We start from the raw sequence: 23,527 nt of genomic DNA on the forward strand, positions 1-23,527 counted from the left end.
ACACATTGGGCACAGAGAGCATTTCTTCCGAATGTAGATACAATTATCACTGTTTATTAGCTCTGTCCCCAGATCCGTTCAAAATGTGGATACTGTTCTTTAAATAAGACTAACAATAACTTGTGTGTGTGTTATATGTTCTTTATTTTTTTAATATTACTCAATGAATGTATTACATTTGTAGTTGTACCATGATGGAAATGCTATAAAATTGGGTTGTGATGATCATTGTAAGATTAACAATAACTTTAAAAATGCAATAGGCACCTCTTCAAGTGATAAACACCGTCTAGGTTTGGGGTTTGTTAATTTAGATTTTTCCTCTCTGCTGCTGTGATAATGAAATCCTCAGTTTAGATAGATCAGATGTATAGTCCACGCCTGCTGTTAGTTGCAGAAGATGGTAATTTAGCGAGGACTGCACTGAGGGTCTTCTGCAGACCGGGCCCAGCCTTGACCGGCTTTGCCACCCTTCTGACCTCCTGCAGTTCCTTCCACCTCTCATGCCCCCTTCTCTCGCTAAACCCCCCCCCCCCCATGACCCAAGTATCTCTGGTCTTCACCTTGTCATTATCTTACCTGGAATGGTTTCCTCTTGTATTGCCCTTCTAAATACCATCTACGTCTTTTTATCTTGGCCATGTGCATAGAGCATGCGGAAGTTCCCTGGACCAGGAATCGAACCTGTGCCACCGCAGTGACCTAAGCCACAGTAGTGACAACGCTGGATCCTTAACCCCCTGAGCCACCAGGGAACTCCAACCCATCTACTTCTTAAAGCATTCCTGGAGCCAACTGAAAGTGTTTTCTCCCTTTCTTGACCACCAAATTGCCCCTGTAATTTGTCCTATACATTTTATTTGAAAAAAAAATAACATTTCACTTTATGTGCATATGTCTGCTTAATGTACCTAGAGTTATTTCACGCCTATAGGTTCTGTCTGCCCAGTAAGGGTTTTTGAGAACAGGTTTCTTGTCCTACTTTTTTCTTCTGTTTTCCTGGGCATTAAAGCATATAAGTTTGCAACGGTCACCTGTGAGTCAAGTTGGGCTTCTTAATAGATATAACTTCCAATCAATGGGAGAATTAGACCATAGGTGCACGGCGATTTTCCATGAGGATTTTGAGGATGAGACAAGGGGCTAAAGACAAAGAAGAATTTTAGTTAAATTCTGTATTAAAAGTACTGGGATTCCTTTTATACTCATCTCTCCCAGGATGTCTACTTATCCCTATACCACAGTCACACTGCACGTTGCCCCAAACACCGCTACCCCTCTGCCTTTTCATAATCTTGGGCTTTTGCATGGTCACACGGAGCTGGGTTTAATTCCTATTGCACTACCCAAAGGCTGCACCATCTCTGACCTGTGACTTCATCTCTCCAAGTCCCAGTTTGCTCAGCAGGGAAAACAATGGTACCTGTAGCACAGGATTTCTGAAAATCTCAGTTGATATGACTCAGGCAAAGTACTCCCACCCCTGCCATCCATCAAGGCAGCATTTATCAACTTGTTGACAGCAGTTGGGTTGTGAAAGAAACATCGTGAGTTCCAAACATGCTTTTTGGCTACATGAAAATAAGTGGAGAACAGTAGAGGAGAAGAGGGCATAGCAGAGGCTGTGCATCCACCATAAGATAAAATATTCCTTTGTGCAATTTTTATTTCCGATATATATGTGGCTCTGTGGGTGACAGTGACATGACATGTTTCTCACTGAAGGTGCAGGATGAAACAGTTTGAAAAACACTTTTAATCTGTTTAAATTGCACAACTGCCATTTACGGAACCGTCCCAGTTTATGTCACCCAGAAAGGTACTTTCCCCCTTGGATCTTGGATTCCTATCTGTAGCCACATTCTGTGTGGCATCGGAGTTGCTCTTCTAAGTATCTCGTTTTTACAGCCCGTTCAGAAACCTCTTTGAGCATCTAGAACGTGCCTTGTTCATCTCTGCATCCTTGGCAGGGCTCTTCACGTATTTGTTTGCACATTATAAATGTTAAATACACATTTTGTTAATAGATGACTAAGTTTTACCCATATTTAATTGTGGAAGTGACAAAGTGACAAGGGAAGCCTGGAAGAGAAACTAAAGATGAATATTCAAGAATTTAACTTCAATCAAAGATAAAAACTCATATTAACTTATTTGTTTTCATGAGGAATACCCACCCCCCCTTAATTAAATATTTTCAAAATTTCCGAACGGGGGAATTTTGTTCTTAGATAAAGCATTTCCCTCATAATCGATACGGGGCAGAATTCCTAAACCAGTGGGTAAGTTTAGGGGCAGAATTCCTAAACCAGTGGGTAAGTTTAGGGGCAGAATTCCCTAAACCAGTGGGTAAGTTTAGGGGCATAAAAATTCTCCGAAGTTGAATGATAAAGTCTGATATGTGTATTTGGACATACACGCACACACCCTGGCATGAGAGTCCAAAACTTTATTTTTTAAAAGGGAGTGTTCCATAATTCAAGAAACCACAAATACAAATCAGTAAAAAAAAAAAAAAAAGAACTTCCGATACCATTCACAGGTCCCTGTAGCTTCAATCCTCTTTCCTCTTATCTTAAAACCATCCAGCTAGGAAAAAAACAAAACAAAACAACATCCAGCTCGGGTTAATGATCCGGATTCTCTCCCTGGTCCAAAGGGCACCCTTTGCTATTCCGTCAAGTCTGAAGGGAGGCACCAGGACTCGTTCAGGCCATTACGAAATCATTTAGTGGCTGAGCTCCTGGGTCCTGCTCCCTTTGGCAGCTCTTCTTGGCTTTCTGCACCAGTAAATCACCTGTTCCCTCAGCATCTGGACAGTTCTCAGAACACGTGATCGTCGTGCTCCCTCCACCTCCCGCTCCGGTGTTAGAAGCCTGATGAATGGTTCCTGGGGTCACTAATGTTCCCTTTGCTTTTGGCCTTTCAGCTCCATGTGCTGAGCACAAGGAAAGCCACGGCAGTCAGTGGTTCTTTGCGACCTTCCAGGCAGAGGGGCAGGGAGGGAAACGGTGCCCAGAACAATTTGGAGACTAATGCACCCAGTGTTTAAGTGCAATTTAACGTCTGTACTCAAGTGGCAGTGGCGTCTCCCGATCCCCCCCACGGCTGGGACTTCTTCCAGCTCACTCCGCAGAATAAGCAGGAAGGGCGGGGCAGAGCGCAGGGGCAGGTGAACCCCGTGCATGTTTAAGCAGCTACTTCCCATCACCTTGAAGCTCAGCCCCTCGCCTTCACTCTGGTTTCCACCGTTAACACTGACCTTGCTTTCCGGAGATGAGATGCCAGGGCCGTGGGGAACATGACCTCAGATTTAAAAACCAAGGAACACTTTCCCACCAGCCAAGGACTATTACAGACAAATTACCCTCTGTTTTTTTTTTTTTTTTTTCCTTCTGGGGCAACGTGTGCGCCCCTCTGTAAGGCAACACTGAATCCATTTCAGTCCTCCTCCAAAGCTGTCCTTCCATGCCTACCAGTAATAGGCTTTAAGGAAAGTGGTCCAGGCTGGATGCTAATCCAGGAAGGCTGGACTCTCCCAGCAGCAATTACTTGGAGGAAGGAAAGCCCCATTCTGGCAGCTTAAAGAAACAGTTCATCCCTCATTTTTTTTTTTTTTTCCCTCTCTTCTTCACGGGATCTAAAAGCCTGAAACATTCATCTCTTAGAATGCAGCTCCCTTTCTGAGCACTTATCTTAGGAGCAAACAATTTAGTGGTGAAATCACTTTAAAGGCGCCTCTTTGGGGAGGAGAGCATCCTCGGACAGTAGAGGCCTCCGTTACCCATTATCCACTTAACGTGCAGTTCTCTCTTCTTGGTGGTTTCCAGTTTTCCCATTTCCTGTTCTTTTTCACAGTGTTTTACTTTCCATAGCAGCAGCCGTGGGCATGTCTGAATTTGGTAGCCACCCCATGGAACTCCTCCCTTGCTTCTGGATCGGCAAGATGTGCATTCACCACGTGTTTGCTGAAGAGTTGAAAACACACAGGTGGATCCATTTGCCAAGGTCAGCGTCCAGCGCCCAGTCCCCAGCGCCCTGATTCTTCATACAAACAGGAAAGGAGGTTTTAAATTCCCATCCCTACTCTCAGCCCCCCGCAGAAAGGAGTCTCATCTCTTTTATTTCTCCACGGCCATTCTCATCAGTGACCACATGGGCTTGTGGTGCTGTGAGCTGTTTCAGCTTCCTCCTGACCTAGAAACGTGAGTGACAGCAGTACAGTGATGAAAGTTCGGGACACATACCTGCTCTTCCTATTTCTCAGCTCTCAGCACGTCCTTCAGCAAACTTAGCTGGCCTCGTTTTACTTCTCTGTAGAAGAGGGACAATCCATAGTCAATTCCTCTAACTCCACTGCTCCACTAGCCTCCAGGCCTGCCTCAGGCAGAGAGCAGAGGAGCCAGAGCCTTGCCTGCTCCTCCCCCGCCCCCAAGACCCCCTGCCAAGCCCTCCGCCCACCAAAGAGGACCAGTCTTGTTGTGTCCCCTGCTCATGGTCATGGGAGCACTGCAGGGAGTCCCAAGATCACACGTCCTTTCTTCAACACCTGAACCCCCAGTCCCGTGAGGACCCCCAACCTGACCCCATCGCAGACCCCTGCCTCCACCAGGCCCCTGAACAGGTGACTCAGTAGCAGAAGCCGCTGTGTCCTCCGTCCCTTGTTCTAAGGGGATGGGCTCCCGCCCCCTAAGGAGAGTGCATCGCCCCAGCCCCCTCGGGCGGTTTCTTCCTTCCTGCCTGCTCAGTTCTGGGTGTGGGGGTCCTCCTGCTGTGTTCACACCCTCCTCCCCATTCACCTTTAATGCCCACGCTTCAGACTCCATCCCCAAGCTCTCCACTGCGATGACGTTTCTTAGGACCTGGGCCCTCTTCTCTCATAGGAAATGGTAGCTCGTGACCCGCCACGGGCCCTGCCATGGGTCCTGATGAGTCGAAACGTAACGACCTTCCCGGCAGCTCTCGGGCCCCCTCTTCTCCAGGGACCATGTCCTCCACCCTCTGTTTACCTCCACGCCCCAAGTGCCCTCTGGCCCTTCGCCAAGTGCTATGCCCCTTCCTGACCTCCATTTCACCAGCCCAGGTTGAGATCACCCCCTCTTCTCCTGTGCCAGCTCCCTCCCTCATATACCCCAACCCAAAAGCTTAGCCACCCCCCAGGATTTACCGTCCACTGAGCCTCCACCCCTGGGTGAGGTACCCCAGCATCCCTGCCCTCACCCAGCCTAGCTTCCACGGTCATCATAGTGGTTTTGCACATCCCTCAGCTCCCTTCTCTCGCTCTCCCTTTGCCAGTCATTTGGGACAGGCCAGCCCCTGGGTTAATCCAGTTCCCTGCCTTCCCCTCACCTTCGCTGAAGCATCTGGCTGGAGCTGGAAGAAAATACAAAACCACCTTCTCATGTCCTTTTCTATTATAGACCATAACCTGGAGTGTGCCCACAGGACCACAGCCGGCCTTGGTTCAGTCTCCCGCTCTTACAGACCACGCTTCCCTGCCTTTTCTGTCTCCAAATCCTCTGTATCCTTGTTCTGTCCTAACTCTTAGCGGACAAACCCTTCTTCCCAGTTTTCTGAAAATTAGGAGTTCCCTGGTGGCTCAGTGGGTTAAGGATCTGGTGTTGTCACTGCTGTGACTCTGGTTACTGCTGCGTTGAGGGTTTGATCCCTGGCCTGGGATCAATGCCTTGGGTGTGGCAAAAAAATAAAATAAAGAAAACTAGACGTAAGCAGGAGAGGACTTTGACCTGTGCTTGATCAACCTACTTGTCTCTGTGTCTGAAAAATGCCTGAGCTGTATTCCTGTTCCAGGATCTGCTCTCTCTTGGTTACTTCTCGGGTCCTTTCTTTGTTTCCTTTGCTTTGTTTCTTCTCATTGTCCAGATGCCTAAATGCCTAAATATTGAAGTGCCTCCCTTGGTTCCCTCCACTGTACTTGTCTCCGTCCAAATAGCCCTATGTGGGGTCTCATCCGGTCCTTTAAAACCACCTACGTCTGTATCTTCAGGTTGGATCGCTTCCTAAATTTGAGGCTCCCGTATGTACTTGCTTGATCAACATCACCACAATGGATGATTGTGGTCTAAGAAGCATTTTCAACCTAACCAGTCCAAATGGGAACTTCTGACTTTATCAACCTGTAAGTCTGATCTTCCCACATTTGTCTCCCGTCTTGGTAAATTGCAACACCAGTCTTCTGATTTCTTAGGAGAAAACAGCAGGATCACCCCCGATCCACACCTCTCTTCCTATCCATTCGTTTTTCAATCCATGAGAAAATCATCCTCTACCGTCAAAATATATCTGAAATGCATCCACTCACTTCTTACATGTCGACTGCTACCCCCCAGCATTTGAACAGTGCCTGCCACATTGAAAGCACCCTGTGACTGTCTGGTGAGTAAATGACTGGAGGCTGCACTTGTGGATGCAGAGAGGTGAGGGAACTGCGTGGTTTATTTATTTATCTATTTATTTATTTATTTATTCGGTCTTTTGTCTTTTTTAGGGCCATACTCATGGCATATGGAGGTTCCCAGGCTAAGGCTTTAATTGGAGCTACAGTTGCCAGCCTACATCACAGCCACAGCAACGCAGGATCCAAGCCGCATCTGCAACCTGCACCCCAGCTCATGGCAACATTGGATCCTTCACCCACTGAGCAAGGCCAGGGATCGAACCCACAACCTCATGGTTCCTAGTCAGGTTTTATAACCACTGAGCCACGAAAGGAACTCCCCTGCATTCCTTTTGTTCCACATTCTTACCAACACTTGGTAAAGTCAGGCCAGTCTGCTAGATATATGAAAAACGACTCTGTCTTAGTTTTTAACTTGCATTTTCCTGACTAATGATGTTGAATAACTTTCCATCCTTTTTTGAGAGGTACCTGTTCATATGTTTTGTCCATATTTCATTCAAATCATCTATTCATTTTTATTAATGCATAGAAGTGGTTTAAATACCTTAGAGATGAGTTCTCTGTTATTGAAAATAATCTCCTTGTTTCGGTTTGCCTTTCCACACTCAGTGGTGTCTTCAGATGAGACCTTTTCAATCTATTGATCTTTACCTTTCTAATTCGTGCTTTTTGGGGGGTACCATTAAGAAATCTTTGCCAGTCTCAGGGTCATGAAAATATTTCCGGTATGATTTTAGACACTTTATCATTTTATCTCGCAAGTCAGTCTTCAATCTCTCTGAAATTGACTAACTGATTTTTGAGGGTGATGTCTGTATGAGTTAAAACTACCGTGGATAATACTTTGGAGTGGAGGACGTCTGAAGCTGAACGTCCTAAATGAATAATGTAACAAGACTATGCCAGTAGATACCCAAGTATGTTCAATTTAAGGCCAAAAAAATCTATTAATATCATAGTTTGGTATCATGTTGACCAACTAAATCAATGATATTTTGACACGTGGACTGAAAAGGGTTCAGCTGCCAATTTGGCATTGCAAAAATAGAGCAAAGGAACTAAACATGAAACTCTGCTTAGAAGAAGAGAGTGATCTTGAAATTGGCTTCTGGCCCAGACGTAATCACTCCCTGGACACACCTGTTAATAAAATCAGGCTTGATTTCCTTAGTCACCTCTTATTATGATTATAAATTCATCATTTTCCTGGCAGGGGCCTGAATTGAGACTGTTACGTTTCCTCTGGCTCTAATATCCAATGACTCCCTGCTTCCCTGCAATTCCCAGCAATTCGGCTGATTAATATAGAAATTAAAATATAAATAAGTTTAACAGGACCACAGGCCACAATAGATAATTTTAGATTTTGTGAAGCAGCAACATTATTTTTTAAGGTCCTTCTAGCTCCACAACTTGATATGTATATTCATATGCAGATGTAAAACACATATATCAATATATAAACAATATAAACTTGCAGACATGCAATACATATAATACATTTTGTGTGCATATGCATATATGTAAGTATAATCTTAAGGCTTCATCTATTAACGATTGTATAGATTTTAGTGAAAGAACCAGGTTGCTTCTTGTTTAGGCAACCTTACCATTTTAAAGTAATCCAACATTTAATAAAATCAGGAGTAACCATCTATAATCCTATCACTTGGATATTACCAATTTTATCACATTAGGGGCTATTATTTCTTTTTAGTCTTTTCAAGATGTTTGATGGAGAAACATGTTTAATGGAAAAAAATCTCCATAAATACAATATTCTTTTTTTTTTTTGTCTTTTTTGCTATTTCTTTGGGCCGCTCCCGCGACATATGGAGGTTCCCAGGCTAGGGGTCGAATCGGAGCTGCAGCCCCTGGCCTACGCCAGAGCCACAGCAACGCGGGATCCGAGCCGCGTCTGCAACCTACACCACAGCTCACGGCAACGCCGGATCGTTAACCCACTGAACAAGGGCAGGGATCGAACCCACGACCTCATGGTTCCTAGTCGGATTCGTTAACCACTGCACTACGACGGGAACTCCCATAAATACAATTTTCTACCTGTTACCAAATTGTGGAAAACGTAGAAGATTGCCATGGGATGATTTCACTTAAAATACAGGTCATGAACATACTCAGAATTGACGTTGTTAGAGTTGGGATGGGTGGAGCATCTCAGAGAGTTTTGCCGTGGTTCCCCAGAGCATCTGATGTGAGACCAGGAGCAAGTGATGTGACAACCAATAGGGTGGGTCAGGCCAGGGTCGTTAGAGAGGCCATGGACCAAGCAAACAGAAGTGCCTTCAGATACAGGCCCCAAATCAAAGTCATGAGTAGAGACGGTGATGCTTGGCACTGAGCGGCTTCTTGTGGCAACTCAGGTAACAGCTCAGAAGCAGCAGGGTTTTCATTAGTCAAGGGCCATTGAGGCTGCTCCTGAGAGTCTCTAGGCTACATGGGGAACTGCTTTGTGCAGAAGCACCAGATTCGTTAAAACATTACCAACAGTCCATATTTTAATACTAATAAGTATTAAAAATCAGTTCCCTTGCATGACTGAATTACTCTGATAGCAGTCTTTTTTTTCATTTTTTTTTATTACTGAAATGAATTTATCACATCTGTAGTTGTATAATGATCATAACAATCTGATTTCACAGGATTTCCATCCCATAGCCCAAGCACATCCCCCCACCCCCCAAAACTGCCTCCTCCAGAGACCATAAGTTTTTCAATGTCTGTGAGTCAGCATCTGTTCTGCAAAGAAGTTCTGTCTGCCCTTTTTTCAGATTCCACATGTCAGTGAAAGCATTTGATGTTGGTGTCTCATTGTATGGCTGACTTCACTTAGCATGATAGTTTCTAGGTCCATCCATGTTGCTAAAAATTCTAGTATTTCATTCTTTTTGATGGCTGAGTAATATTCCATTGTGTATATGTACCACATCTTCTGAATCCACTCCTCTGTCGATGGACATTTAGGTTGTTTCCATGTCTTGGCTATTGTAAATAGTGCTGCAATGAACACTGGAGTACATGTGTCTTTGTGAGTCGTGGTTTTCTCTGGATAGATGCCCAGGAGTGGGATTGCTGGATCAAATGGTAGTTCTATGTTTAGTTTTCTGAGGCATCGCCATACTGCTTTCCACAGTGGGTGCACCAATTTACAATCCCACCAACAGTGTACTAGTGTTCCTTTTTCTCCACACCCTCTCCAGCACTTACTGTTTGTAGACTTTTGGGTGATGGCCATTCTGGCTGGTGTAAGGTGGTACCTCATCGTGGTTTTGATTTGTGTTTCTCTAATAATGAGTGATGCTGAACATCTTTTCATGTGTTTCTCGGCCATCTGTATGTCTTTTTTGGAGAATTGTCTGTTTAGATCTTCTGCCCATTTTTGGATGGGGTTGCTAGTTTTTTTGGTATGGAGCTGCAGAAGGTGTTTATAAATTTTGGAGATTAATCCCTTGTCAGTTGATTCACTTGCAAAGATTTTCTCCCATTCTGTGGGTTGTCTTTCTGTGTTGTTTAGGATTTCCTTTGCTGTGCAGAAACTTTGAAGTTTGATTATGTCCCATTTGTTTATTTTTCTTTTTATTGTCAATACTCTGAAGATGTTGCTGTCGTTTATGTCAGAGTGTTACTCTGATAGCACTCTTAATGCCAGTTATTTATCAAAGAGTCATAAATACCAGGGAATAGACTAGATATCACTCTCTCCATCCTTTGACCCCAACCCTCTATTCTTGCTCCCAGAATAGCCAACTTTGACCACGGGGAGCACCTGTTCCTGGAATGGAAGTTAGATGGGGCTTCCCTGACTTCTCTGCCTGCAGCTGCATCTAAGCCCCATTTATCCATTGTTAGGCTTGAAATTTATGAGGGGGGGTCGTCTTTGCAACCATCTCAGGCTGGTAACACCATGGGAATAAATAAGATATGCATAGTTTATTGGGGTTCTCTAGAAGCAGAACCAATATGATATAGTGTGTGTTCATATGTGTATAAAGAGAATTATTATAATGCATTGGCTCATGCGGTCGTGGAAGCTGAGACGTCCCACAGTTCTCCATCTGCAAGCTGGAGACCAGGAAGACCGGTGGTGTAGTTCAAAGGAGAGAGAGAGAGCCAGAGAGCCGAGAGGGTGCAGATTCCAGTCCAGGCCTGAGGAGCCGAGAGCCAAGAGTGCCAAGGGCAGCAAATGATGCCTCGGCTCAGTCAGCCAGCTGGAAAGAAGGCGAAGTCAATTGCCCTCCACCCGTCCGTGTTCTGTTCAGGCCTTCCATGAATTGAATGATGCTGACCCACTTTGGGGAAGGCTCTCTGCTTTACTCAGTCCACTAGTTCAAATGCTGATCTCTTGCAGAAACACCCAGAAATAATGTTTAATCAGATACCTGGGTGTCCCTTGGCCCAGTCAAGTGGACACCTAAGTTAACCATCACCCTTAGAAAAGCTGAAGAAACCATTTCTTCGCATCAGGACTTGGGGCTCCAGCAGCCTTTGCACCTTGCTGGGCCTTTCGCCCTCTGCCCTCTCTGATAGCCCTTTGGTCCATTAGAAACAGACCTGCTCTGTGCTGGTCTCTTCCCCCAAGGATAGTATATCCACAGTAGCGACGCTTCTCTTAAGACATAATTTCCTCCCGAGATGCATTTAGAGGAGTGCCCTGTGGGGTGTGGACACCAGGACTGACGCAAGCCACCAGCTCTGCAACCCTCCCTGCAGCTTTGACAGGCTGAGTTCTTGGGCAGGTGACCACCCCTCTCTGTCCTTCCGTCGCCTGTGGAAACTGGGGATAATAATAGTGTCCATCTCACAAGGTGACGGCGAGCATCAAGTGAGTTAGATGCTCCAGGCTCCTAGTAAATGCTCGATAAATATTAGCTACCTTTGATTTGACTCAACTACTGTTTCTTCTGTAGGGATGTAGTTATCCACAGTCACTAATGGTCTGTCCTGCTGATCAGTGCAAAGTTAGCTCTGATCCACAGAGGTTTTTGTAATGCAGAAATACATATTATTTGAACTATACGTAATCAATATAACCCCGTGCATTGATTTGGTTAGAAAAATCCCAATGCCCCACTGAACACCTGTATTATTTTTAATCCCAAATCTACAAGGTAAAATCACGCAAAGGTTTTTTAAAAACACACACAAGATCTAAAAAAATAAAATAAAATAAAATAAAATTCAAATGTAATCATTCACTCAGAAGTAATTTAGTAATATCTTAGTGCACAGGAGAACAGGCTTCTTGCTGTATAGGTGGGCGTTCGTCATGACAATTAAGGTTTGCTGCTGCGACACACAAACCCTTAAATCTCAGAGGCTTAAAGAAAACAGTAATGGTTCATGTCTTAATCCTTCATAGTTCAAGGTGAATTAGGCAACCCTTTGCCATCTCATATCACCTTCTGGAAGACGTGGCTTCCGATGTAAAGCTTGAGAGAGGAAAAGGAGGGATGAGGCACTTATGCTGAAGAGTATACTTGAAGCTCATTTTCTTGGGTATCTGGTATCTCGAGCTCTGTGTTACACCGCATGTGAAAAACCGGCTGCAGGAATTGTTTGAAGCATACATTTGCTGCGTCCCTCCAGAAAGAATTTACTTTTACTTCTCCGAGGTGCCTTGGGGTCATTATAATTCCATGACATCTTTAAATGAAATCCAAGACATTATGTTACCTGGATGACCAAAGGATTTGAAGCCAGGATGAAATTCCCCTGTGGACTTTGCCGTTGGATTTGCCGTCACCGTTGCATGTATGGCCATTTTCAGTCTCAGGTTATTGGGGGGTGGGGGGTCAAGGAAATTGGCTGCAGAGAAACCATGGGGTTTCTTTTCTCTCTCTTCAAACTTAGAATCCCATCAAAAATAAGATTCTGATATATTGGCATTGCCAAACCCCTAAGGCAAGAGACTTCCATGCTTCCTTAACTTGGGGGGTACTTATTTATTTATCATTTCTTTAGAACTTTCAATAATGTACCTTAAAACCTCATCCAGTTATTTTTAGCTCTTTTCAGCAGCCAGTTACAAGTAGCAGAAACATTCCTTTTTTCCTTATCACGTTAAATAAACAGACTGATATAGTTGAGGATAAAAGTTACATCTGCAAGAATTTTACAGATAAAAGTCTTCAAATACATGTTTGGCTCACTGTGAGTGACTTGCTATTCCACCCCTGGTCAGACCCTCTCCTTCCTCATTTTCCACCAGCTCTCCCTCCTCTCCCTACTACATGCACACAGTTGTGTGAAAATAGGTTTCTTTTATTACTGTTTTGCTGTGTGGGAAAAGGTAAGAAACACGCTGTCCTATTTCGTTTCTCTTATATCTCCTGGATCCAGTCTCTTTGCCTTTTATACTTTTCTTATAGTGATTACGTGTGGATTTTGGGTTTTTATCTTGTTTTGTTTTTTGCCCTAGCAGGATTTTTCAAGCTGTTTATCTAAATCTCTTGATTTACTATTCATTCTGCTCTTTAGGGCTTCCACTATATTTGTCACTTTTAATAGAACAATTTCCCTCTGAAAATAATCTTCCCTGCTCTCACTTTTTTTTTCCTTTTTCATTTATATGATATCTTAGGGAATCATATTGAGAATATAAATTAGATTTTACAAACAGTTTTCTCCTGGATTTTGCTTGGAGCATAATCTGTTTCATCACAGACTGTTTCCTCTGATAACTCAGATGCATGCACTTCTTTTGAACTACAGGATGTTTTTCTTGTGTAATATTTTCTTTACCCTTTCAGATGCTTATGTACATCCAGGATGTGGAGCTCAAATAAATTATCTTGGAAATGTATATATTGAATACATATTTATATAATCGAATCTTTTTACCATTAAAGAGAAAGGAGGAAAATCAATCAATCAAACAATATCCATCTGTCTGTCTGTCTGTGTCTATCCACCCACCTACGTGTCATCTATTTTTTTGCTCGGTGTAGTTTCACGCCCCTGTGAAGAGATGTATTCAGGAGACAATCCCACTGCTTATTGAGGAGTTTCTCGTCTGTTTTCCACTGCCCTGATCTTCTTAGGAACTCCTGCAGCTCAGTGAACTCCACCCTCGTGAGCTCTGAGGCTATATGAAAACCAGTCTTCTTCCCCAAACGACCAAAGCAGTTTTGATGCTGTCTCACAAAGCCCATTCATTGCCAGAGGGTATTTGCCTGTTCACCTTGCCCATGTTCTCTCTCAAGTGCCACCTTTTCCACCAGCTCCCCTCTGGAAAGCCCAGTATAATGCCTTCCATGTGCTCAGGTTTCTACAAAACACAGGAAGAGGTGAGGACTTTTGCTTACAACTCTTGAAAAATTCCCCAGGCAAGAAAATATTAAGGGCTTTGCTTGTGCTTGAAATTGGAGAATTCAAATATTCAGGGAACAAAATACAACTTAGCTCATGAGAGCTTATCTGGCTGGAAGGTATTTGGTTATCAAAATATAGCCAGTAGGGGTCATGCTTAAGTACCTATTGCTTGGAAGGAAAAAAGAAAATAAGAAAAGATAGAGAAAGTCAATTATTCTTTCCTTTTAGAAAGTTCTTAGACCAATATAAGGTTTGGTGATTGCTTTATTTCACCTGTTAGAAGAAAGCAAAGCAAATGAACAAATGAGAACTAGGTGTGCTCAGTATGGTGAAGAAAATATTTTCCCCAAATGTATCAAGTTTATCTGTCACTGCAGTGACATTAGCTTGACATCATAGCCACTCTTAAGTGGCCAGGTTTTGCTTACTGCATTGATGTCTAAGTTGTGATAAAATAATATCAGATGATTGTGTTCAAAGTCAGAGATCACTTCCATATTTTTGGACATTTCAGTGGGAATTTGGGGAGATTCAAAGTGCAATAGCAAATCAAATTTTTAATGTGAGGGAGTTCACATTTGTGGCTCAGTGGTAACAAACCCAACTAGTATCCATGAGGGTTCGATCCCTGGCCTCGCTCGGTGGGTTAAGGATTGGCAATGCTGTGAGCTCTGGTGTAGGTTGCAGATGCAGTTTAGTTCCCATGTTGCTGTGGCTATAGTGTAGGCTGGTACATACCGCTCTGATTCAACCCCTAGCCTGGGAACTACCATATGCTGCAGGGGCAGCCCTAAAAATAATTTAAAAAAATTAATGTGACTCTGCCACCACCATTATGAGCTGTCAGATATAAAGAGATTATTGGGAAGGGCAATACTTAGCAATACTAACAGATGCTTACATGCTCCTTCAGTGCTGGATTAGAACTGTGAAGGGCATATGATGGAATCGTGTTTGCCCCATATTGAAGTGAATAAGAGACATCTTCCTAGAGGACTATTTGAACATGTGTGGAGAAGGTTTAGAATGCTCCTATGGATGTGCAGGAGACAGCAGATGCTTCAATCTCAACACCATGGCCAAGTCGAATGTGACCCATCTTGAGGCAGAACAGGAAAGGTGAAGCTTATTGGGAACTGAGCGTACCTAGTCACCTACGGCTGTCTGAGATAGCTTAGCAGGTAAGCTGGACAAGTAATTGAGATGGCAAACTGCTATGTGATTTTCAATGGTAGCATGCCATTTTTGGCCTCTTTATATCTAGCTGGAAAGCATAAGCTCAGTTTACCATACAGATTGGTAACTTGCCAATCCAACCTTGTAGATCTGAAAAATTTTGAACGCTCAACACAGCTACTGGTACCCGACACATGATGGAGATATATGTATCTGAAATCCTGGGTTCCCCAATCCACGTTGTGAACCATTGAAAGTGTGAATAATCATTGGCGTTTACATAACTATTGTAATCACCACCTTCATGATTTGAAAACATCATGGGGTGGGACGAACATTTCAGTGAATAACACTAATAGCTGCCATTTACTACGTGTTCTGTAAGAGCTGAACGCGGGGGAGCTGCACATAATTTTTTCCTCATTTAAGCCTCCTAACAACCTCATGATCAACTTTACAGAATAGGAGACGGAGGTTTTTAAAAGGTTAGAAATGTTACCTTAAAGCATATGGTGAGCCCATATCAAAGCAGGGATTTGAACCTAGAGCTTTCTGATTCTAATGATGGGGTCCTTGTCAATTCAACCCCGTTGCCTTATGCATAGACATTCAATATAAGGATCACTTCGCTGTAATGTGTTCGAGTTTCTGATTTACCCACACCGAGCTGGAGGTTTAGAAAGAGTAAAAGGCTATGCAGAAGGGTTTTTTCACATAATGTCATAATCTATGCTATCTACCCTTTTAAATAAAGATGTTAAAGTCACAGCATGTTTTAAGGAAAACATTGAGCATGTTTTGGTATAAGGTATGCAGTGAGTCTGTAGTAATTTTGAAGATGTGCTTTGAGTTTTAAGTGTTGACAAAGTTATCTTTTGAGCAAGATAACTGTTTTAATATGTTAACCTCTCAACAACTCTAACCGTGCCCTTGGAGAAAGTACATCAATGAGAGAGACGCCCCTGCACTGATTCAGTGGCCACAGAGAAGAAAAGCTGTTCAGAACCAAGTGCTGTGTTCGAAACGCTTCATACTGTGTTGCGAGATCTGATTAATTTTCAGGAATTTTGTGAGCAAGTGGTTAAATGCACCCATTATTAAAATTGAAATTAGATAGTCTTACAGTTGTCACATTAAAAACAGAGGTGACACATACTCAGTGTCACTTCCTTGTTTTGTTTTTACACTTCGGTATTGTCCATTTCATTTATTCCGCTGTGCCTGTATGGTACAAGTGTCCCATAATGCTCTGCTGTTGCCCCTCTCTTTACAGCTGTGCATTTAGTGATGTCACAGCCGTAGCCTGAAATTGACCATGGTAGGAATCCTTTCTCCAAACAAATGGACAAACCCTAAATCAAGCCTTGATTTATTGTCTTGTTGATTCCCTGTGCAGGATTTGGCTAACCATAGCCAGTGAGCAAAATTTTACTTACGGTCCTTTGCTGTAACGTTTTCTTGGAAAACGGTCAGGCCTGTTTGTTTATGTGTTGTCTACAGTTGCTTTTGTACAACTGCAGAGTTGAGTAGTGGTGAGAATGTCCAGCTGGCCCACATCTCCTAAAGGTTTTACTGCCTGGCCTTTTACAGATCTTGGCCAATGCCTACCTAGATTTAAGAAATGAATGGAGACAGTACTAAGAAGACAGGTCAAACACAGAGTCATTACACTGTGGCTAGCCTAAAAACTCGCAAAACTGTTCTTCTAGGAGTCAAAAACTATTATCCAATTCAAAAAAAAAAAATTGTCTCATAATTGACAAGTGAGTGACACAGTCCCACGTAGGTAGTGCTAAAGTTGAAAGAAGTTTCATTTTAGTGAATATAATCAGTTTGAGGCTGAGGAATAGCAGACTAGATATCAGATTTAATAACAATCAATGTATTAGGAAACGAAATTAGCAGATTGGGATGGAACTTTGCGAAATCGTGATTGATTTGCCGTAATAAGTTGCTGTGGATAAAAGAGTTTGGCAAAAATCAGTGAAAGCATTCCATGAAAACCAATTGGTTATATAGCATGTACAAGAAAAAGTATTGCACATTTTATTATTTGTAAATTATATGCCACAACATTTTAACATCTTTAAAATTCATAATAGACTACTTATGTGTGCCTATGATTTTTCCCAGAGGACTGATTATTAAACATTTCCCAGGGCACCACCAGTCGGGCTCCAACAAGTGTGTAACTACTATTTGCCCCAATTTTCTTAGGAGACCTAGCTTGTCTCTAGCGATTTCTCCTGCAGGCGGAACCAAACAAGTGAAAGTTGGACAGTAGACAGTAGGAAATTGAACAGGAGTGAAATTGGACAGGGCCGTAGACAAGCTCTGGTCCCTAAAGCGTGCTCAGCATCACATGCTTCATAGCTACATCCGAGCGAAGGACCCCCCGTATGATTTACGTGTCTTGAGACCCGAGGCGAGGGAAGTTGGAAGTCAGGTGTTTGGTACCTGGGTTGGTTAGGAAATGAAAAATGCTGCTACAAACACCTCCAGAAGCTCGGTGAGTCACAGAGCTTTATTTCTTGCTCACCTCACTGTCCAGTGTGGTTGAGGATTGGAGGTAGAGACTCTGCTGAAGCGAAAACCCAGGCTCCTTCCACTGAATGGCTCCACCATCCACACCATCCTCTGAGTCCTCCCGGGATGTCTTGTATCTGGTTGGCGCTCAAGGAGAGCGCGTGGAGGTTTTGGCAGGTGGTTTTCCGGGCTGGGTCTGAGAGGGGCATGTGACACTTCCAGCCCACATCTCCTGGGCAGAATTCAGTTGGAAGGCAGACTGAGAAGAGGTGACCTTCTCACATGCCTAGGAGGAAAGTGAAATGGGAATTTGTGGACACCTCGTGTTGCCTCTGCCACCACTTCCCTTGTTTTTTCCTTTGCCTGTCAAGTCCCAGTGACCACAGGACATTCCTCCTCTCAGCGTGCTTGCCAGTGGGGTTACTTGATTTTGTTGGACCACAGGGTAAAGCTGAAATGACTTTGATAACTAATCGATGGTCATCCATTGCAGGCAGGCAGCTTTCAGATGGTGCCCAGGTCTTCCAGAGTAGGTGTGTCACTGGAAGACCGTGGGAAGGTTAAGTATGAGGTGGAAAGGATTTCCTCGTTCCCATAGAATTGCTTTCCTACCCCCCTGTACAACCTACCACCACCAAGAACTCGGCCAGTTAATACGTGTGTATTTAGGTCAGTGCTTTCCTTTATGTGGTTGCAACCTCTTGATTTTTTTTTTTTTCCAAAATGTTATGTTTACGTGAGTGGGGATGGGAGAGCAGAAGAAGTATTAGGAGGCATATATGAAAGATGGAGAACACTAGGAACTAGCCAAAAGTAGACACCTTAAAAATCATCACTGCACTGTCACAATTGCAAATGGCAAAGCCAAATGTCCAACCACGTGAACAGGGAGTAGAGTGCGTGCATGTGTGTATTGTGTGTCTGTGTGTCTGTGGGTGTGTGAGTGACTTGCAGAACTCTCTTTCTGGAGCGTGATTCTAAGGACAGCACAGTAGGCATGTGCTCCTGGCACGACATCAAGCAAACAGGCAACCTTCCCCTTCCCAACCTGGGTGCCAACGGTGACATACATGTGAGGGAGGTGCCTCCACATGCCTCTTTCCATCTGCTCCCTGGGCTCTGTGAACAGAATGGGATGCTGAGCGGCAGGGCAAAGCCAGAGCCACTGCTGTCAGCTGGCCCAAGGTGACCTGCCCTCGTGGTGTCTGGCACAACCCAGGTCATCTGCACTTTGATGAGGGCAGCAGCCCAGGTCTGTCCACTCCAGGGGCTGCACATGCGCTCAAGGGCTGTTATGCAAGAGCCTCTCTCCTTAGCAAAGAGAAGAGGCCCTGAAAGGATGGAGACAGTCGAGAGTCCATCACCTGGAGCTTAAGGACTATCTAGCAGGCGCTGGGGGTCTCCTCCTCCGTAGATGCGGAAAGCCTCCCACCTGCAGAGGGCTTGTCCACCTCCCTCTCTGGGTCTCTCCAGGCGTCATCTGCCATCTGGCGTGCGGAGAATTCTGGGACAGGCCTTCCTATTCCTGCAACCTGCAGAGGAATGACAGATGACGGTGGGTGAAGGGAGCACACAGGCCCCTGGTCTGAGTGGGGCTCACGGCACTTTGAGCCGTGAGCTTTGGAAAGAATACGTTCCTACCTCCAAAGGTCGTGGGGTTCTGTCCTCTCTGCCATGTTTCTGTCCCCCCCCCCCACCACCATCTTTTTTCTGTATGTGCATATTGTTAGTGGTGGTGGTTAAAGGGAGAATCTTACTCCTAAAAAGAAAAGAGGGAGTTCCCATTGTGGGTCATGAACCCGATGAGTATCCATGAGGATGTGGGTACAATCCCTGGCCTCATTCAGTGGGTTAAGGATCCAGTGTTGCTGTGGCTGTGGTGTAGGCCAGCAGTTGCAGCTCTGATTGGACCCCTAGCCTGGGAATTTCCATATGCCAGGTGCAGCACAAAAAAAAAAAAAAAAAAAAAAAAAAAAGGAAAAAAGAAAGAAAAAGAAAAGGAAAGAAAAAATGAAAAGAAAAAAATGGAAGTGAAAGTAGGGGAGAATAACAGCACAAGGGAATTTGGGGAAGAGAGAACTGCTCTGCATTGTGACTGTGGTGTCAGCCACATGCCTCCATGTGTCCATCAAAACTCACAGACTCTATGCCAAAAAAGTGACACCTACTAAATTTACACAATGTTTCAGACACATCATTAACCCTTGTAACTCCCTCTATGAAAAGGATAATAATGTAAATTAAAGGGACAAGAGAACATTTATTTAAATCACATTGTCCCAGTCCATCCAATATGGTAGCCCCTAGTCACGGGTGGCCATAGAGCACTTGAAATGGACAATCAGATTATGTGCTGTAAGTGTGAAGAACACATAACGTCTCAGACTTCATACCAAAAAACAGGCAAAGTAACTCATTAATCATTTTTACATATTGATTACATGTGAGGTAATAATATTTTAGATATATATATATAAATAAATAAAATTGCTAATTATTAACATGCATTTCATCAGTTTATTTTTCCTTTTTAAATAGAACTACCAAGAAATTTAAAATTGCATGTGTGGCCCACATACTTCCATTGGAGAGTGCTGGCCGACACTGAGTACAAGGCAGAGGGAGGTGTGTCATGGAATTAGCAGTTAGTTTGGAAAGCTCCTCACGAGTTTCATGCTGCCCTCCAACTCTCACGTCAGACTCATCACCCAAAGCTTTGTTCTTGGCCCCCAGCTATTTCCCCTCTGTGTTCTGTTACTCATTGGAACTGAGACTTAGAGCATCATCTTTAGTCAAAGGACTCCTGAGTTGGTATTTCCAACCCAGCATCTGTGACAACCAGTGGTTCTCCAACCAGGACCAAAAGTCACTCCCTGGGGACAGCATTTGTCGGTGTCAGGACGCATTGCTATCACAACCTGGGGAGCGAGGATACTACTGGCATCTAGTGGGTAAGAGCCAGAGATGGAATTAAACGTCCTCCAGTTCCCAGGCCAGCCCCCACAAAGACTGACCAGCCCAAAAATGTAAATACGCTGAGGTTATGAAACCCTAACATTTGTGGATCTGCTCATTGATGGAACAAATGTGTATTAATAACCCATCATGCGTAATTCACTATGCTAAGTATTTTGAGGAAGGTAAAGTAGTACTTTATGTACCAAGATACAGTAGAGATGGGTCCTGAAGTCACCATATTTACAGAGATAGGGCATTTGTTAGAAAGAGACTAGGTTATCACTGATGTCATAATGGGATGATGTCGCAAGATGAGACAGCAGTAAGTAACAGTATGGATGATTTCTCACCTCTGTGCCTTGTTTCTGAAGTCTGACAAGATATTTCTACTGGAATATCCACACAGCCAAAACTTAACGCATCAACTTTCCCCACAAGAAGCCATTTCTATCATTATTATTTTAATCTCCTGGTTAGAAAATTGGGAGATAACCTTTGACAATCTCCATCTAACTCCTCTCTTAGTAAGATTTTTTAAAATTCCTCTAATTTGGTCAATATGAATAATGTTTGCTTTTCTTCTTTTCCAACTGTCAGCAAACACTTTCAGAGGCATATCGGTACATTAAGAAGTATAGACATAAAATATGGTCCCACTATGTAATCTAGCAAAAGAGGTATGTGACCTCTTGAAATGGCAAAAAAGAGGATCACCACACAGGCAGCACATAAAGGGCACACAGATGGCAGAGAGAAATGTTACCGAAATTCTGAGGAAAATAAGATAAATACAAAAATGGAGCCCATGAGTAATTTGCTTGTTATTCTAGTCTCATCTTCTCATACCTATATTACTAAAATAGATTCCTCCACTTCCTGCTCTAAACCCCTAGATGTCCTTTTGTTTAATTTCCTGACAGCATTTCTTTTATCCTGGTATTTCTCCTGCTTTATGTCTTTAATGACTCTTTCTTCCCTAAGGTATTAAATCCTCAACTCCTCTTCCCACCTTTAAAGACCTTTTATCATTTGGCCCAATCCCACCTTCTTCTTTCCCGCTCCCTCGGTGTACAGACAGCACACCAGCAGGCAGGCCTGTTTGTAAGCCCCAGCCCCACTTTGGGGCTGTTCTCCTCCATCCCTTTGCTGACGTGAACTCAGGCTCTCTTTCCAGGTCCATCTCAATCTCCTCAAAGCTTTCTTTACGCCTCCGGGGTACATTGTTACCTTTCTTTGAATTCCTTGGCACTCACAATAGACTCCGTCCAACGCTGAACCTCCCCATTCTCTGGGAAGAAAGAAGCCATGTTGACATGGCCTTTCAATACCCAAATTCACCTGAAACTGTCCCTGGAAGATACTCAATGGCTATGTGCTGCTCAGACAGAATCGCTGACATCGTGTCTTTGCAGGAATGTAACCATGATTCTTCTATGAAGGAAAAAAAAAAGAAAAAAGGCATGTAACTGATACCTTTAAGCCAGCAGATCAAATATTCCTTCCACATAGATGTTACACTCCAAAGCAATTAATTGAAGATTACACACATATTCTAATTTTAAAACTTTTCTAATACTCCTTCTTGAGAGTGTCTTGGAGAGCCTGTGGCACACTCTTTTAATGTATTCAAAGCTTACAAATCTTAATTCTGTGAAGGTGAACTTGGCTTTTGAAACTGGCATTTGGAGCCATGTCAGGAATTAAGATGGGTGAAACTGGGGAGTATTATCATAAATGGTTTTAAAAAGAGGTGCAAATAGCATCAGGAGACTAACTTTTCCTATTGCTTTTAAACTATTTCTGAAGGTGGTTTTAAATAACTGTTAGAGTGCTGATTCCCAGCAGGAAAAGCCCCATCCTACATAGGCAGAGCTCACAGACACATACAAATCGGCTAAGGCGAGATTTCTGTGAGAAACTGCATCCACTCTGGTTGCCGCTTTGTGCTACCCATCACTCCTACTGTCCTTCTGCAGCAAAGCACACCCTCAGGCAGTGAAAATGCGTGATTCACAGCACCTCTGAAGCCCTGCTAATTCCAGGGCAGCTAGGATAGCAGACTGCACGGGTGGGAGTTGACGGCTGGTGCAGCCCCGTTCAGGTTTTTACTGACAAGTTTTAGGATGCAGTAACCTCGGAAGGAAGCCGAAAGATGGTAAAATTACAATGGTCATCAAGATCTCGGAGGTATGAACGTGACCGCAAAAGTGGAGCGACCTTCGCTGGGGAGAATGAGACTGAAGCCCCCTACCCCTACCCCCTCTCCTTCTCTCCCTACTGTGTGTGTCTTTGTGTGTGCCTGTGTCTGTGTGTGTTGAAGGGTATGTCAGTCCATCACTGAGATGGACCAGACAGACTGAATGTAAACTTGAAGTACCCACATTTAGACCTTCAGCAGTGCATCTATTCAGCGCCCCTCTGTCAAACTGCCGTGACAGGTGGCTGCTATGGTGTGCGACGATAAATTGAATCTGAGCTACTCTGTGGCTTCCCGGTCCCTTTTGAGCCTCGCCCGATCCTAGGCTCTGGTACGTAGGTCTCAAGCAGAGGGGAACAGGTGCTGTATTGTGTAGATATTTCTTATCACACATTTTCTTTTTAATCCTCACGGCAACTGTCTTAGGTAAAAGCAGTCATCCTCATTGCCATGAACGGGGGAGTAATCTTGGAAACTTGAAGCATCTTGGCAAGGCCAGACATGGAGTACGTCTTTAAGTGGAGCTGAAAGGCCCCCAAGCCTTCTAGAAAATTCTAAATCCAAATGTGGGAGTCTTCATGAAAAATCTGCTTAGGCACTGTGAGCAGGGTCACTGCCGAGTCATCGGAACGATGACCCTGCGCTTTGATGAAGTGCCTGGATTCAAAACTTCTTTGATCCGGGGGTTCCTTTCATCCCGTTGAACATCGGTGGTCCTCCAGTGAGCCTTCCTTATTTTCAAAGGTGGAAATGAGTGCAGAATCATATTTTGATATTCTGTAGCCTGTCTCTGCTTAGTCATGCCTCTAAACACCTTGTCTTGTGAGATGCAACAGAGAAGCTATTTGCTGAGTGCATGAGAATAGGCTTATTTTCCCCCTTACAATTTATAAAGCATTTTCACATCTAGCATCTAA

At 43.8% G+C, this 23,527-nt stretch overlaps 1 long non-coding RNA gene across 6 annotated transcripts in view; it reads left to right on the top strand.

Moving 5' to 3' along the window:
- Positions 1 to 23,527, top strand: part of LOC146398683 (uncharacterized) — a 146,720-nt gene that overhangs the window by 9,066 nt on the left and 114,127 nt on the right. The window contains exon 2 of one of the 6 annotated variants that reach the window (XR_014819772.1): positions 14,667 to 15,693. The exons of the other annotated variants lie outside the window; for them this stretch is intronic. This is a non-coding gene — a long non-coding RNA (uncharacterized LOC146398683). Of the gene's footprint in view, positions 1 to 14,666; positions 15,694 to 23,527 lie in introns of those variants that run through there. 6 annotated transcript variants of the gene reach the window in all.

Source organism: Sus scrofa, chromosome 11 (genome assembly GCF_054392235.1).
Source record: "Sus scrofa isolate SSC_HxYL_T2T_F1_AM1 chromosome 11, Sscrofa_HxYL_maternal_Yorkshire_Landrace_v2.0, whole genome shotgun sequence".
Classification (NCBI taxonomy): domain Eukaryota; kingdom Metazoa; phylum Chordata; class Mammalia; order Artiodactyla; family Suidae; genus Sus; species Sus scrofa.